Raw genomic sequence first — 15,890 nt, forward strand, 5'->3', positions numbered from 1 at the left:
CCCTTTTTACATTCCTTAACTCACGGCCCTTCCTCCATCCTCAAAGCTAGCAGTGTAGCATCTCCAAATCTCTTTCTGCTTCTGTTGTTACACTGCCTTCACTTCTTCAGTCAAATCTCCCCCTGCCTCTCTCTTATCAACACAGTTTTGATTACCTTTAGGGCTCACCTGATACTACAGGATAACTTCCCCATCTCAAGATCCTTAATCACATTTGCAGAATCCTATTTGTCATAGAAGGTGACATGCACATGTTCCAGGGGTTAGGATATGGGTGTTTAGGGGGACCATTATTCAGCCGATCACAGGGTGAATGGGATCTAAAATTCAGCCCAAGCTCCACTCCATGCATCAAGCCCTGCATCAGAGGGCATGCAGTAAGACACTTGCAGCTACTGGTACTTTTCCCTTGGGTCAAGGCTGCATAACTGTGTCTGAGGGCTTTCTTAGGGGTTTGGTTGGGTGTGGTTTTGCAGGATTATGGAAGGATAGGAGGGGGAGAAGGAAGGATATTTTACAATTCATGTGTTAAAAGCTTATTATGGTTTTTTTTTTTTTGTAATGTTCTAATCCTATTTTGTAATGTTGTTTTGGTTTTTGCATTTTGTAGAGTCTTAAGTTTTGATATCAGGGTAATGATGACCTTATAAAAAGAGGTGAGAAATGTTCCCTTTTCTTCTATCTTCTGAAAGATACTGTATATAATTGGTATTATTTCTTTCTTACATACTTGGTTGAATTGAGTAATGAAGCCATCCACACCTGGAGTCTTCTTTGCTGGGAGGGTTTAAATGATGAATTCAATTTTGGTAGGTTGCATCATGGACTCTCAGCTGTTGTTGAATTTATGGGCATACAGTTGTTAGTAGTGTTCCCTTATCCTTTTAATGTCTGTGGAGTCTTTAGTGAAATCCCCTCTTTGATTCTCAATATAAGTATTAATTTTTGTTTTTTTTTTCTTGGTCAGTCTGGCTAGAAGTTTTAAAAAATATATATTAGTCTTTCAAAGAACCAGCTTTTGGTTCCATTAATTTACCCTACTTCTTTTTTTTTTTTTAAGATTTTATTTATGTGAGAGAGAAAATGAGAGAGAGAGAGCATGAGAAGGGGGAGGGTAAGAGGGAGAAGCAGACTCCCTGCAGAGCAGGGAGCCTGATGTGGGACTCGATCCTGGGACCCCAGGATCATGACCTGAGCCGAAGGCAGTCGCTTAACCAACTGAACCACCCAGGCGTCCCTACCCTACCTTCTTTTTCTTCTCAACGTGATTAATTTCTACCCTTTATTATTTTCTATCTTTTGCTTGCCTTTGAGTTTGTATCTGTGTCCTAATTTTTGCCTCTTATGAGGACATCAGTTCTACTGGATTAGGGCCCACTCTGCTGCCCTCATTTTAACTTAACCTCTTTAAAGGCCCTATGTCTAAAATAGTCACATTCTGAAGCACTGGATGTTAGGACTTCAACATACAAATTTTGGGGAGTTATACTTCAGTCTATAACAGTGTCTATTTTAGTCTTCATTCATCTGAGAGTGTCTTTATTTTGTTATTACACCTGAAGGGCATTTTTGCTGGAAATAGCATTTTGAATGGACTTTATTCTACTGTTTCTGGTTCCATGATTTCTGATGAAAAATTTGGCCTTTTGAAAGAAGGCATCCAAATGGCCAACAGACACATGAAAAAGTGCTCAACATCACTTGGCATCAGGGAAATACAAATCAAACCCACAATGAGATACCACCTCACACCAGTCAGAATGGTGAAAATTAACAAGTTAGGAAACGACAGATGTTGGCGAGGATGTGGAGAAAAGGGAACCCTCCTACACTGTTGGTGGGAATGCAAGCTGGTGCAGCCACTCTGGAAAGCAATATGGAGGTTCCTCAAAAAGTTGAAAATAGAGTTACCCTACAACCCAGCAATTGTACTACTAGGTAATTATCTCAAAGATACAAATGTGGTGATCTGAAGGGGCACCTGCACCCCAATGTTTATAGCAGCAATGTCCACAATAGCCAAACTATGGAAAGAGCCCAGGTGTCTTTGACAGATGAATGGATAAAGAAGATGTGGTGTATATATATATACAGTGGAATATTATGCAGCCATCTAAAAATGAAATCTTGCCATTTGCAAAAACATGGATGGAACCAGAGGGTATTATGCCAAGCGAAATAAGTCAATCAGAGAAAGACAATTATTATAGGATCTCACTGATATGTGGAATCTGAGAAATAAGGCAGAGGATCATAGGGGAAGAGAGGAAAAAATGAAACAAGAAGAAACCAGAGAGGGAGACAAACCATAAGAGACTCTTAATCTCAGGAAACAAACTGAGGGTTGCTGGAGTGGAGGGGGATGGGAAGGATGGAGTGGCTGGGTGATTGACACTGGGGAGAGTATGTGTTGTGGTGAGCGCTGTGTATTGTGTAAGACTGATGAATCACAGACCTGTACCCCTGAAACAAATAATACCTTATATGTTAATAAAAAAAATTCAGCCTTTTGAATCATTGTCTCTCTATACGTAATGTGTCTTTATCTGGCTGTTTCAAGATTTCTTTATTTTTGGTTTTCAGTAGTTTGATTATGATATATCTTTGGTGTGGTCTGTGGGGTTTACTATGTTTAGTGTTTATTAAATTTCTTGAATTTTAAATTTTGTCTTTTATGAAATTTGGGAAGGTTTTGTCCATTATTCACATATTTGTTCTGCACTTCTCTCCTTTTGAAAATCCAATGAAATGCATGTTAAACCTATTGATATATTCCCACAGGTCTCGAAGGCTTTATTCATTATTATTTTCACTTTTTTCTGTTTTTCAGATAGGATAATTTATGTTAATTTGTCTTCAAATTCACGGATTCTTTCCTCCATTGTCTATGTTCTGTTGTTGAACCCAATGAATTTTGCATTATATTTTTTCAGTTCCAAAATTTCCTTTTTTAAATAGTTTCTATTTCTCTCCTGAGAACATCTATCTTTTCATTCATTTCATAGTGTTTACTTTAATCTCAAGGATTATGGTTATATCTACTTTAAGGTCTTTATCTGAGAATTCCAATATTGAGGTGATCATGGGTTGTCATTTGTTGTCTTCTTCCTTGTAAAGAAGTTACATTTTCTTGGTTCTTTGTGTGTTGAATAATTTTGCATTGTATCTTGGACATTTTGAATATTATGTTTTGAAACTCTGGATACTCTTAAAATCCTTGGGAAAATTTTGATTTTGATTTTTTTTTTTTGAGCAAGCAAAACCTTGAAGTTCAAGATCAAGTTCTATCTCACTTTTTTTTCTTTCTTTCTTCTTCTTTTTATTTTAGTTTCAGAGGTAGAATTTAGTGATTCATCAGTTGCATATAACACCCAGTTCTCATTATATCAAGGGACTTCCTTAATGCCCATCACCCAATTATCCCTCCCCCCCCACCCAACCTGCCCCCAGCAACCCTCAGTTTGTTTCCTGGAGTTCAACATCTCTTATGGTTTGCCGCCCTCTCAATTTTCATCTTGTTTTATTTTTCCTTCCCTTCCCCTATGTTCATCTGTTTTGTTTCTTAAATTCTACATATGAGTGAAATTATATGGTATTTGTTTTTCTCTGACTTATTTCACTTAGCATAATACCCTCTAGTTCCATTCACGTCATTGCAAATGGCAAGATTTCATTTTTTGGATGGCTGAGTAATATTCCATTGTTTATATGTACCACATCTTCATTATCCATTCATCTGTCGATGGTCATCTGAGCTCTTTCCATAGTTTGGCTATTATGGACATTGCTGCTATAAACATTGGGGTGCATGTGCCTCTTCCATCCATTGTATCCTTTGGATAAATACCTAGTAGTGCAATTGCTGGGTCATAGGGTAGCTCTATTTTTAACTTCTTGAGGAACCTCCATACTGTTTTTCAGAGTGGCTGCACCAGTTTGCATTCCCAACAGTGTAAGAGGGTTTCCCTTTTTCTGCATCCTCACCAACATCTGTCGTTTCCTGAGTTGTTAATTTTAGCTATTCTGACTGGTGTGAGGTGGTATCCCATTGTGATTTTGATTTGCATTTCCCTGATGCTGATTGATGTTCAGCAATTTTTCATGTGTCTGTTGATCATTTGTATACCTTTTTCAGAGAAATGTCTGTTCATGTCTTCTGCCTATTTCTTGACTGGACTTTTTTTGGGGGGGGGTGTTGAGTTTGACAAGTTCTTTATAGATTTTGGATATTACCCTGTTATCTGATAAGACATTTGCAAATATCTTCTCCCATTCATACGTTGCCTTCTAGTTTTGTCAACTGTGTCCTTTGCTGTTCAAAAGCTTTTTATCTTGATAAAGTCCCAGTAGTTCATCTTCACTTTTGTTTCCCTTGCCTTTGGAGATGTGTGTAGCAAAAAGTCGCTGTGGCTGAGGTTGAAGAGGTTGCTGCCTGTGTTTTCCTCTAGGATTTTGATGAATTCCTGTCTCACATTTAGGTCTTTCTTTTGAGTTTATTTTTGTGGATGGTATAAGAAAAAGGTCCACTTTCATTCTTCTACATGTGGCTGTCCAATTTTCCCAGCACCATTTATTGAAAAGACTGTCTTTTTTCCATTGGATAGTCTTTCCTGCTTTGTCGAAGATTAGTTGACCATAGAGGTGAGGGTCCATTTCTGGGTTCTCTATTCTGTTCTATTGATCTATGTGTCTATTTTTGTGCTAGTACCATACTGTCTTGATGATTACAGCTTTGAAGTCCGGAATTGTGATGCCACCAGCTTTTGCTTTCTTTTTCAACATTCCTCTGGCTATTCAGGGTCTTTTCTGGTTCCATACAAATTTTAGAATTGTTTGTTCCAGCTCTGTGAAAAGTGCTGATGGTGTTTTGATAGGAATTGCATTGAATGTGTAGATTGCTTTGGGTAGCATAGACATTTTAACAATATTTGTTCTTTCAGTCCACGAGCATGGAATGTTTTTCCATTTCTTTGTGTTTTCTTCAAGTTCTTTCATTAGTGTTCTATAGTTTTCAGAGTACAGATCCTTTGCCTCTTTGGTTAGGTTTATTCCTAGGTATCTTATGGTTTCGGGTGCAATTGTAAATCGGATTGATTCCTTGATTTCTCTTCTGCTTCATTGTTGGTGTATAGAAATGCAACTGACTTCAGTGCATTGATTTTATATCCTGCCACTTTGCTGAATTCCTGTATCAGTTCTAGCAATTTTGGGGTAGAGTCCTTTGGGTTTTCTACATAGAGTATCATGTTGTTTGTGAAGAGTGAAAGTTTGACTTCTTCTTTGCTGATTCAGATTCCTTTTATTTCTTTTTGTTGTCTGATTGCTGAGGCTAGGACTTCCAGTACTATGTTGAACAGCAGTGGTGAGAGTGGACATCCTTCCCATGTTCCTGGCCTTAGGGGAAAAGTTCTCATTTTTTCTCCATTGAGGATGATATTCCCTGTGCGTTTTTCATATATGGCTTTTAAGATATTGAGGTATGTTCCTTCTATCCCTACTGTAAAGAGTTTTTATCAAGAAAGGATGCTGTATTTTGTCAAATGCTTTTTCTGCATCTATTGAGAAGATCATATGGTTCTTGTCCTTTCCTTTATTAATGTGGTGTATCACATTGATTGATTTGTGATGTGGAACCACACTTGCAGCCCAGGAAAAATTCCACTTGGTTGTGGTGAATAATCCGTTTGATGTATTGTTGGATCCTATTGGCTAGTATCTTGGTGAGAATTTTGGCATCCATGTTCCTCAGGGATTTTGGTCTGTAATTCTCTTTTTAGGTGGGGTCTTTGGTTTTGGGAATAAGGTAATGCTGGCATCATAGAAAGAGTTTGGAAGTTTTCCTTCCATTTCTATTTTTTGAAACAGTTTCAGAATAGGTATCAATTCTTCTTTACATGTTTGGTAGAATCCCGCTGGGAAGTCATCTGGTCCTGGACTCTTGTTTGTCAGGAGAGTTTTGATTACTGCTTCAATTTCCTTGCTGGTTATGTGTCTGTTCAGGTTTTCTATTTCTTCCTGTTTCAGTTTTGGTAGTTTAAAAGTTTCCAGGAATGCATCCATTTCTTCCAGATTGCCTAATTTGTTGGCATATAATTGCTCATAATATTCTCTTATAAATGTTTTGTATTTCTCTGGTGTTGGTTGTGAACTCTCCTCTTTCATTCATGATTTTATTTATTTGGGTTCTTTCTCTTTTCTTTTTGATAAGTCTGGATAGAGGTTTATTGATCTTATTAATTCTTTCAAAGAACCAGCTCCTAGTTTCATTGATCTATTCTACTGTTTTTTTTTTTTCTATATCATTGATTTCTGCTCTACTCTTTATTATTTCTCTTCTCCTGCTGGGTTTAGGCTTTATTTGCTGTTCTTTTCCCAGCTCCTTTAGGTGTAAGGTTACGTTGTGTATTTGAGACTTTTCTTGTTTCTTGAGAAATGCCTGTATCGCTATATACTTCCCTCTTAGGACCGCCTTTGCTGTATCCCAAAGGTTTTGAACAGTTTTGTTTTCATTTTCATTTGTTTCCATGTATTTTTAAAAATCTTCTTTAATTTCTTCGTTGACCCATTCATTCTTTAGTAGGATCTTCTTTAACATCCAAGTATTTGTGTTCCTTCAAATTTTTTCTTGTGATTGAGTTCAAGTTTTAAAGCATTGTGGCCTGAAAATATGCATGGTATAATCTCAGTATTTTTGTACCAGTTGAGACCTGATTTGTAACCGAGGATGTGATCCATTCTGGAGAATGTTCCATATGCACTCAGTAAGAATGTGTACTCTGTTGCTTTAGGATGAAATACTCTGAATATATTTGTGAAGTCCATCTGGTCCAATGTGTCATTCAAAGCCCTTGTTTCCTTGTTGATCTTCTACTTAGATGATCTGTCCATTGCTGTGAGTGTGGTGTTAAAGTCCTTTACTATGATTGTATTATTATCAATGTGTTGCTTTAATTTTGTTATTAATTGGTTTATATATTTGGGTGCTCCTAAGATAGCGGCAGATATATTTAAAATTGTTAGATCTTCTTGTTGGATAGACCCTTTAAGTATGATATAGTATCCTTCTTCATCTCTTATTAAGGTCTTTGGTTTAAAATGTAGTTTGTCTGATATAAGGATTGCTACTCCAGCTTTCTTTTAATGTCCATTAGCATGATAAATAGTTCTCCACCCTCTCACTTTCAATGTGGATGTGTCTTTGTGTCTAAAATGAGTCTCTTATAGACAGCATATTGATGGGTCTTGTTTTTTTATCCAATCTGATACCCTATGTCTTTTGATTGGAGTATTTAGCCCATTTACATTCAGAGTAATTATTGAAAGATATGAATTTAGTGCCATTGTATTTCCTGCAACATCACTGTTTCTGTAGAATGTCTCTGTTCCTTTCTGATCTTTGTTACTTTTGGGCCCTCTCTTTGCTCAAAGGATCCTCTTTAATATTTCTTGCAGGGCTGGTTTACTGTTCATAAATTCCTTTAGTTTTTGTTTGTCCTCTTTATTGCTCTTTCTCTTCTGAATGACAGCCTTGCTGGATAGAGTGTCCTTGGCTGCATATTTTTCCCATTTAGCATCTTGAATATATATTGCCAGTCCTTTCTGGCTTGCCAGGTCTCTGTGGACAGGTCTGCTGCCAGCCCTTTGTTTCTACCCTTGTAGGTTAAAGACCTCTTATCCTGAGCTGCTTTCAGGATTTTCTCTTTATCTCTGAAATTTTTAAGCTTCACAATTTTATGTTGGGGTGTTGACCTATTTTTATTGATTTTGAGGGGCATTCTCTGTGTCTCCTGGACTTGAATGCCTGTTTTCTTCCCCAGATTAAGGAAGTTTTCAACTATAAATTGTTCAAATAAAACTTCTGCCTCTCTCTCTCTCTTTATCTTCTGGGATCCCTATTATCTAGATATTATTTTGCTTTATGGAATCACTGAGTTGTTGAAGTCTCCCTTTGTGATCCAGCAGTTGTCTTTCTCTCTTCTTTTCTTAGCTTCCTTATTTTTCATCATTTTGTTTTCTATATCACTGACTCTTCTGTCTTGTTTATCCTTGCTGTTAGAGCCTCCATTTGTGACTGCATCTCAGTAAGAGCATTTTTAATTTTGACCTGATTAGATTTTAGTTCTTTTATATCTCCAGTAAGGGATTCTCTAGTGTCGTCTCTGCTTTTTACAAGCCCAGTAGTATCATTATAATCATTGTTTTAGATTCTAGTTCAGACATCTTACTTATATCTGTTTTGATTAAATCTCTGGCAGTGAATACTTCCTCCTGTTCCTTGTTTTGGGGTGAGTTTCTCTGTCTCATCATTATGTCCAGAAAAGAATAGAAGAAAGAGAGAAAAGATAACAACAACAACAACATAGAAAAAAACCAAACCAAACAAACCAAAAGAAAACAAAAACAAAACTAAATAAGAAAAAATGAAACAAGAAATAAAACAGAACAAAACAATAAACTAGATCCTGGGTGTATTTTGGTCTGTTTGTTAAAGGAAACTAGATCCCAAAATAAGAAAGATATATATATATATATATATTTAAAATACAATACAATGAAAGGAAACCAAAAATTAAAAAACATATATAACATATATAAAAATAAAAATTTAAAAAGAATAAAAATTGAAAAAATAAAATAGCTTAAAAAAAACCCCCACAAATGTTATATACTGTTTTCCCCAAGAGTGGAAGATTTACAGCCCTCTGTGATAGGTTAACTTGGTGTGAGTGAGCTGTTTGTGCTGGTCTTCTGGGGGAGGGGCCTGTTAAACTGATTTTCAGGTGCCCTCGCACTTGTGGAAACATGCCTCCCTTGCTAGGAGCCCAGCTCCGTGTAAGCAGCTCTGGATTCCACTATGTGGCGCTGTTTTGTACCCTGAACGCTTTCAGCACGGATGGACAGGATGAAGATGGCGGCGTCCAGCTCTCCGGCCTCAGAACTGTAAATTTGCACCCTCCACTGTTTAGTGAGTCCTCACAGAAAAGCAATCAATCCCTTTTGTCCCCCCGGTCTCTGTCTGCACTCAGCCTGTGACCGAGCATTTTTATCTTAGGTACTGGACTGAGTTTCAAGTTGCCAAATTTTACGGACTCAGGTGGTGTGGACCTGCACTCTTCCTCCCTGGGGGAGGGAGGGGGGGTTCCCGCCAGGCTTCTGCCTTTTGCTGGGCTGGTGCTCAGAGAGTGGCCGCCCAACTGTGCAGTGGTTCCTCGTTTATGGCAATACCGAGCAGAAAGCCGATGCTTAGACTAGCTGTCTGCAGCCGGTGTCCCGCTCCAATGCCTGAAAACTCTTTTGCACTCAGGCACTCCTGTTCTTGTGACCCCCGGGAGCCTGAGACAACGCTATGCCACTTGGGATTGCGCCCCTCTTCACCTCCTGAGCGCCTTTCAGGCAGGGACGTCCTCCATGGAGTAAACTTCTAAAAGTTGCAATTTTGCACTCCACTGCTTATAATACTTTGCAGTAGTCCCCTTAAACAGGCTCCCTCCTGCTGACATATCCTCTGATATATCGCCCCAGTTGAAGGCTCCGCACCTCCTACCTTCCAAAAAGCAGTTGCTTTTCTATTTGTAGAATTGCAGCATTTCTTTTCTCAGATCTCTGATTGATTTCACAGGTGTTCAGAATGATTTGATAACTATCTAGCTGAATTCCAGGGACAGACAAACTTCGGGTCCCCTACTCCTTCACCATCTTAACTCCCCTCCCTCTATCTCACTTTCTGTAGATAATAGTTATGATGTCAGTTCAATTCTGAAAGCCGTGTTTTCACAGGTGCAACTGGGGCATAAACCTGAGACTTGTAGTACTCACGTATAGAATTAGAGGATTTCTTTCTCCGGCTCTCTGCTCACTGGAATTTCTCCCACATTCTCGAATCCCCTATTCCCAGTCCTCTGGCTATAAAGCCAGGGTTTTTCTCAGAGTTTTAGCTCCGTTTGTTCTCTCAAAGTTACACATGATGGGCTGACCTTGGGGCAAAGCAGTGAAGGACAAGACAGAGTAAAATAACAGAACTTACTCTCATTCTTCCGAACACAAGGGTCTCTTTTCCTGGTTTCTCTGGCCAGGAAGACAGGGTCCCTTAGGGTCTAGGTGCTTGCAATGTCACCACCACTCCTGCTGCCACCGCCCCCCCTGTGCAGCTTCATGATGCTTCTGGCCTTGGGGCATGCCAGGGAGGGACAAAAGAGAAAACAAGGGCATTCTCTTCATACTCCCCAGTCCACAAGGAGCCTTTTTCCTGGTTCTTTGGCTAGAAAGGTTTGCTGTTAGGTCAAAGCAAGAGGAGGAATAAATTCACATGTAAATTCATCACTATGCTAGTCATTCTTCAAATTTCGACTTATACAATCCCTCTGATATTGTTTACTTTTCAGTGTCATCAGGTAGCTGCTTTTTGTGTTCTCTTCAGTTAGAATCAGTTGGAGAGAAATACTGTAGAGGACTTAACTCCATCTTGGCCAGCACCGAAGTGTGTAGTTTTGAGTTTTTATTTTTCCTCCTTTCCCCCAAATCAGGTTGTACTTCGGTCCTTTTATCTAAATTTTGTTAGGAGAGTGCTTTAACAGAGATCAAATAACAGTGGCTTAATCAAGACAGAACTGTATTTTCCTCTCAAGGAAGAGGCTAGAGGTAAATAGTCTAAGAGAGTAGGATGGCTCTACTAGGTTCTCCTGTGGTTTCTACCACTGGGTCAAGGCAACTGCTCCATTTCTCATCATCTCCCAATTAGCAACTAGGGAGAAAAGGGCAGGGGAACAAGTGTTGCATTTTTTAAAGGAGTATAACCTGGAAGTGGCACCATTATTTCTGTCCATGTCCCATTGGCCAGAATTTAATCACATGGCCACACCATGCTGCAAGGGAACTTGGGAACTGAAGTCTCTAGCTTGGTGGTAATGTCTAGCGAAATACCCAGGGAATGCTAGTACTAAATATGGGGAAAATGGAACATAGTGGACAATGCCAGTCTTCCTTTTTCTTTTTTTTTAAGATTTTATTTATTTATTTGACAGAGAGAGACATAGCAAGAGCAGGAACACAAGCAGGGGGAGTGGGAGAGGGAGAAGCAGGCTTCCCACAGAGCAGGGAGCCTGATGTGGGACTCGATCCCAGGACCCTGGGATCATGACCTGAGCCGAAGGCAGACGCTTAACGACTGAGCCACCCAGGTGCCCAATGCCAGTCTTTCATAACCTGAAATTTTGGGGAGAGAGAGCTACAGAATAATTAACAATGCTAGCTAAAATATTTTAAAAACTTTTTAAAATGTAAAGCTTTAAAAATGTCTCCAGAGGCAAACACAAAGTGAGTACGAGAATCCAAGCAGCAAGCATCAGCTAATTACCTATGACCTAGGGCTTTTAAATTAATGCTTAAGATAGATTTTTATTTGAAATTATTTCAAACTTACAGAGAAGATTAAAGAATGGTAAAAATATCCTCCTACCCCCTTAACCCCCAGCCAGAACTAAGAGTGAGCAAGTTGCTGACATAGGTCTTATCACTTCTGAATAATTCAGGATGTAGTACCTTGCAAATAGCGATATTCTCCTATAAAACCACAATATAATCACCAAAATCAGAAAATTAACACTGATTCATTAGTATTATATAATTCAAAAACTCAATTCAGATTTTTCTCGTTGTCCCAATAGTGTCCTTTTAAGCAAAAGGATCCAAATCTACATTCATGTGTTAGATTTAGTTGCCATTATCTCTTTAATCTCCTTCAACCTAGAACAGTCTTCAGCCTTCACTTGACTTTCATGGCTGGCACCTTTAAAGATTTCAGTCCTTCCATTTGGATTTGTCTGATTTTTCCTCATCATAAAATTCCAGCAATGATTTTTTTTTTTCCAGGAATATCACAGATGGGATGCTATCTGTGTTCCTTGTAATCATCTTACCAGGTGGTTTACAATTCAATTTGTCCCATTACTGGTCATGTTAATTTTGATCATTTGATTAAGTGATGCCTGCAAGGTTTAGCACTATCTTTTTTAATGATTTTTTTTTTGTAGTAGGTACTTTGAATGCAAATAAATATCTCATTCCTCATCAACTTTCACCCACTAGTTTTAGCATCTGTTGATGTTTCTTTGCTGAATAATTGTGATGACAATTGCTAAATACAGATTTTGCTAATTCCACCATTCCTGTTACATTTATTAGTTGGCATTCTACTATAAGGCAAAGTGTTGGCTTCTCCATATTTATTTATTTGTATCAGTATAGACTTAAGGATTTCTCTTTTATTCAATGAGTTAATATAAAAATCATGACCAGTGGGGCTCTTCAAACTGGCTTCTCTGCTTTTGTTTTATTTTAAATAATTTTTAAAAATCTTAGAATTGTTTTAGAGACTTCCTTGTATGCTCCTCACCCAGTTTCTCCATTGCTAACATCTTTTATTTCTATGATCCTTTTGTCATAACTGAGGAACCAACATTGGTATTTTACCATTAACTAAACTTCACACTTTTTATTCAATTTGCACTAGTTTTTCCCTACTGTCCTTTTTCTGTTTCAAGATCCCATCTGAGACACCACATTACTTTTAGGTGGCAGTTCTCTTTAGTCTCCCTTGGTTTGTGTTCTCTGTCCTTTTGTCATATTCCTGTCATTCTTTGAACATTTCCTTACTTTCTGTCATAATAAGATGTTCCAGGCTACTCTTGTCCTCTTGTACACATATCTATAGTTCCATAACTATCTTCTGTATATTGAAGAAGAGTTCACACAGATACAACCAATTCCAATCCAAAATCCTAGAGTTAATTCTACTTTCCTCCCTTTCTATATTTGTAACTCCTATCTGACAGAATACGGATTCCCATTATCCTTGATGTCTTATTGTGATAAATACTTATGGAACACTTACGTATATGTCCTCTCCACTCTGCTTGGGCTCTGATAGTCTGTACCAGGCTGCTACTACCACCCCCCCTTGCTTAAAAGCCCTTCTCACTCACCCCTAGACTCCAGTATCCTCTGGATCCCTGCCTCCTGCAGACAACTACCTTGCTCCACTTCATCTAGTGCACTGAGTTATTACAGAAGAAATGAAGGAAGGAAAAAGGGAGAAAAGAGTGAAGAGGGAAGGAAGAGGAAAGAAGGAAGAACTAGAGCTTTATTGTATTGGGCCATGCATAGGCCAGGAAACAAAGCCTAGACATTTTATTTTATTTTTCTTGAAGTTTAGTTGACACACAGTTACACTGGTTTCAGGTTTACAACACAGTGATTTGACAACTCTGTATGTTATACAGCTCACCACAAACGTAGCTACTGTTTGTCAGTACCCAATGCTATATGCTATACTTGACTATATTCCCTATGCTGAAACTTTCATCCCTGTGACTTACTCATTCCATAACTGGAATGAGTGGAAGCCTGTACCTCTCACTCCCCTTCACCCATTTTGCCCATCCCACCAGTCCCTTTCCCTCTGGCAACCACCAGTTTGTTCTCTGTATTTATGGGTCTATTTCTGCCTTTTTAAAAAAAAAAAACAAAATATAATTAACATACATTGTTATATTGTTACATACATTGTTATATTAGTTTCAGATGTGCAACATATTGATTCAACATTTTTATACATTACTTAGTGCTCAAAGTGGTAAGTGTGGTCACCATACTATATTTCCTATACTGTACATCTCATCTTCATGACTTATTTATTCCATAACTGGAAGTTTATCTATTTCACCCATTCCCCAACCCACATCTCCTCTGGCAACCACCAGTTCTTTGTATTTAAGAGTCTTTTTTGTTTGTTCATTAGTTTTGTTTTTTAGATTCCACACATAGGTGAGATCACATGATGTTTGTCGTTCTCTGACTTAAGTCACTTAGCATGATACCCTTTAGGTCCATCCATGTTATCACAAATGACAAGATCTCATTCTTTTTATGGCTGAGTAATACCCCATCGCATATATACCACTTCTTCCTTATCCATTCATCTGTCACTGGACACTTAGATTGCTTCCATATCTTGGCTATTGTAAATAATGCTGCAGTAAGCATACAGGAGCATATATCTTTTTGAATGGTAAGAGTGGACATTCTTGTCTTATTCCTAATCTTAAAGGAAAAGTTTTTAAGCATTGAGGGTGATATTAGTGGTGGGTTTGTCGTATATGGCCTTTATTATATTGAGTATGTTCCCTCTAAATCCACTTTGAGTTTTTATATGAACAATGTTGAGTTTTGATACTTTTTCTGCATGTGTTGAGATGATTATATGATTTTTATTCTTTATCTTGTTCATGTGGTCGATTGATTTGCAAGTATTGAACCATCCTTACATCCCCCAAATAAATTCTACTTGATCATAGTGAATGAGCCTTTAATGCATTGTTGAATGTGGTTTGCTAATACTTTGTTGAAGATTTTTACATCTATGTTTGTTAGGGATATTGGCCTATAGTTTTCTTTTTTGTACTATCTGGTTTTGGTATCATGGTAATGCTCAAAGACTAGACATTTTAGAAAATTCTATAGCTAGTAGAGAGGAAACCTGAAGACAAGGAATGTCTTCAAAGGGCTAAGAAAATAAATGTCAATATAAAATTATATAACCAGCAAAACTATTAAGAATGAAACCCAAATAAGAGAATTTTAGAAATAAAGCTCATTAAAGAACCAAAGAAAAAACAAGTTACCAACAATAAAATGCATTTTTCAGTAGTGAGAGAATGCATATTTTTAAGATTATATAAAATATTGATCAAAGTTGATCATATACTAGGAACTAAGGGAATCTCCAGAAGATGCTCTTGGTTAAAAAATCTCAGAAGAAAGGGTGGAGATGCAAGAAGGAATAGTGAGCAAAGAAACTGATCACATATTGGGTACATTTAAACAAAGAGTGGTTTTTATAAACAGTGTAATATGTGGTGTTAAAACAATGCTGACCATGTTAATTTATAAAGCATGTTAAGTTCCTTTAAGACATGGGAAAGTATTTTGAATGTTTGACTATTTCTAAGCTATTTAAGTAGTGAAAGAATAAAAAGGTATATGATAGGACATATATATGTAAGAGAGGTAGACTCCAGAGCCAGAATTTCAAGATTTAAATCTTAGCTCTGACATTTACTAGTTGTGTAACTTTGGGCAAATAACTTTTCTGTGCCTAGGTTTATTTTTTTAAAATTAGAGCTATAGAAATAATACTAGTATCTAATTCATATGGTTGTACCAAATGAATTTATGTAAAGCCAGTTAGATTTAGAACAGTGTCTAATCTGTCATAATTGCTAAGAACTTTAAATCACAATCATAGCATTCCAGCACTGTAGAGGATTTAGGATATAGATTTAGAGAAAAACCATAATCCAAAAGAAATCAAGAAAGGATAAAAAAGATATAAAGAAATAAATAGCACAAAATGAGAGCAAATATAGCAATAATTAACATAATATAAAATAATAAAATAATGTGAATTAACTAAGATCTTCAGTTAAAAGACCAATATTATCAGACTGGATTAAAGAAAAAGTCTAGGAATGTGTTGTTCCCAAGAGACAGCTACAACATGAAACTGCTGGAAAAAGATTGATCAGTCAGAGCCAATGGATGGGAATGGTTGGGATTCTTCTTCCAATACCTTCCCCGCCCGTCGTAGTCCACTTCGGTGTCTCAGTCTCCACCACTCTTTCCTTCCTCAACCAGCCAGTAGTGACGTCTGCGTGCCGTTGCTGGGTCTCTCGCTCATAGCTTCTCGGTGCGCCCCGTCGTGATTGGTGGAGAGGAGCCCACGTCATGCCAGCTGTGAAAGGGAGGGCTTGTGACGCAAGAACGCCTCAGCGCGCGGATTGGCTTCTTTGAGGCTGGAGCACAGTAGAGCCTGGTGTCCGGTCACTGCCGCCCCA

The sequence above is a fragment of the Leptonychotes weddellii genome, chromosome 11 (genome assembly GCF_054177405.1).
Source record: "Leptonychotes weddellii isolate Sample4059 chromosome 11, ASM5417740v2, whole genome shotgun sequence".
Lineage (NCBI taxonomy): Eukaryota > Metazoa > Chordata > Mammalia > Carnivora > Phocidae > Leptonychotes > Leptonychotes weddellii.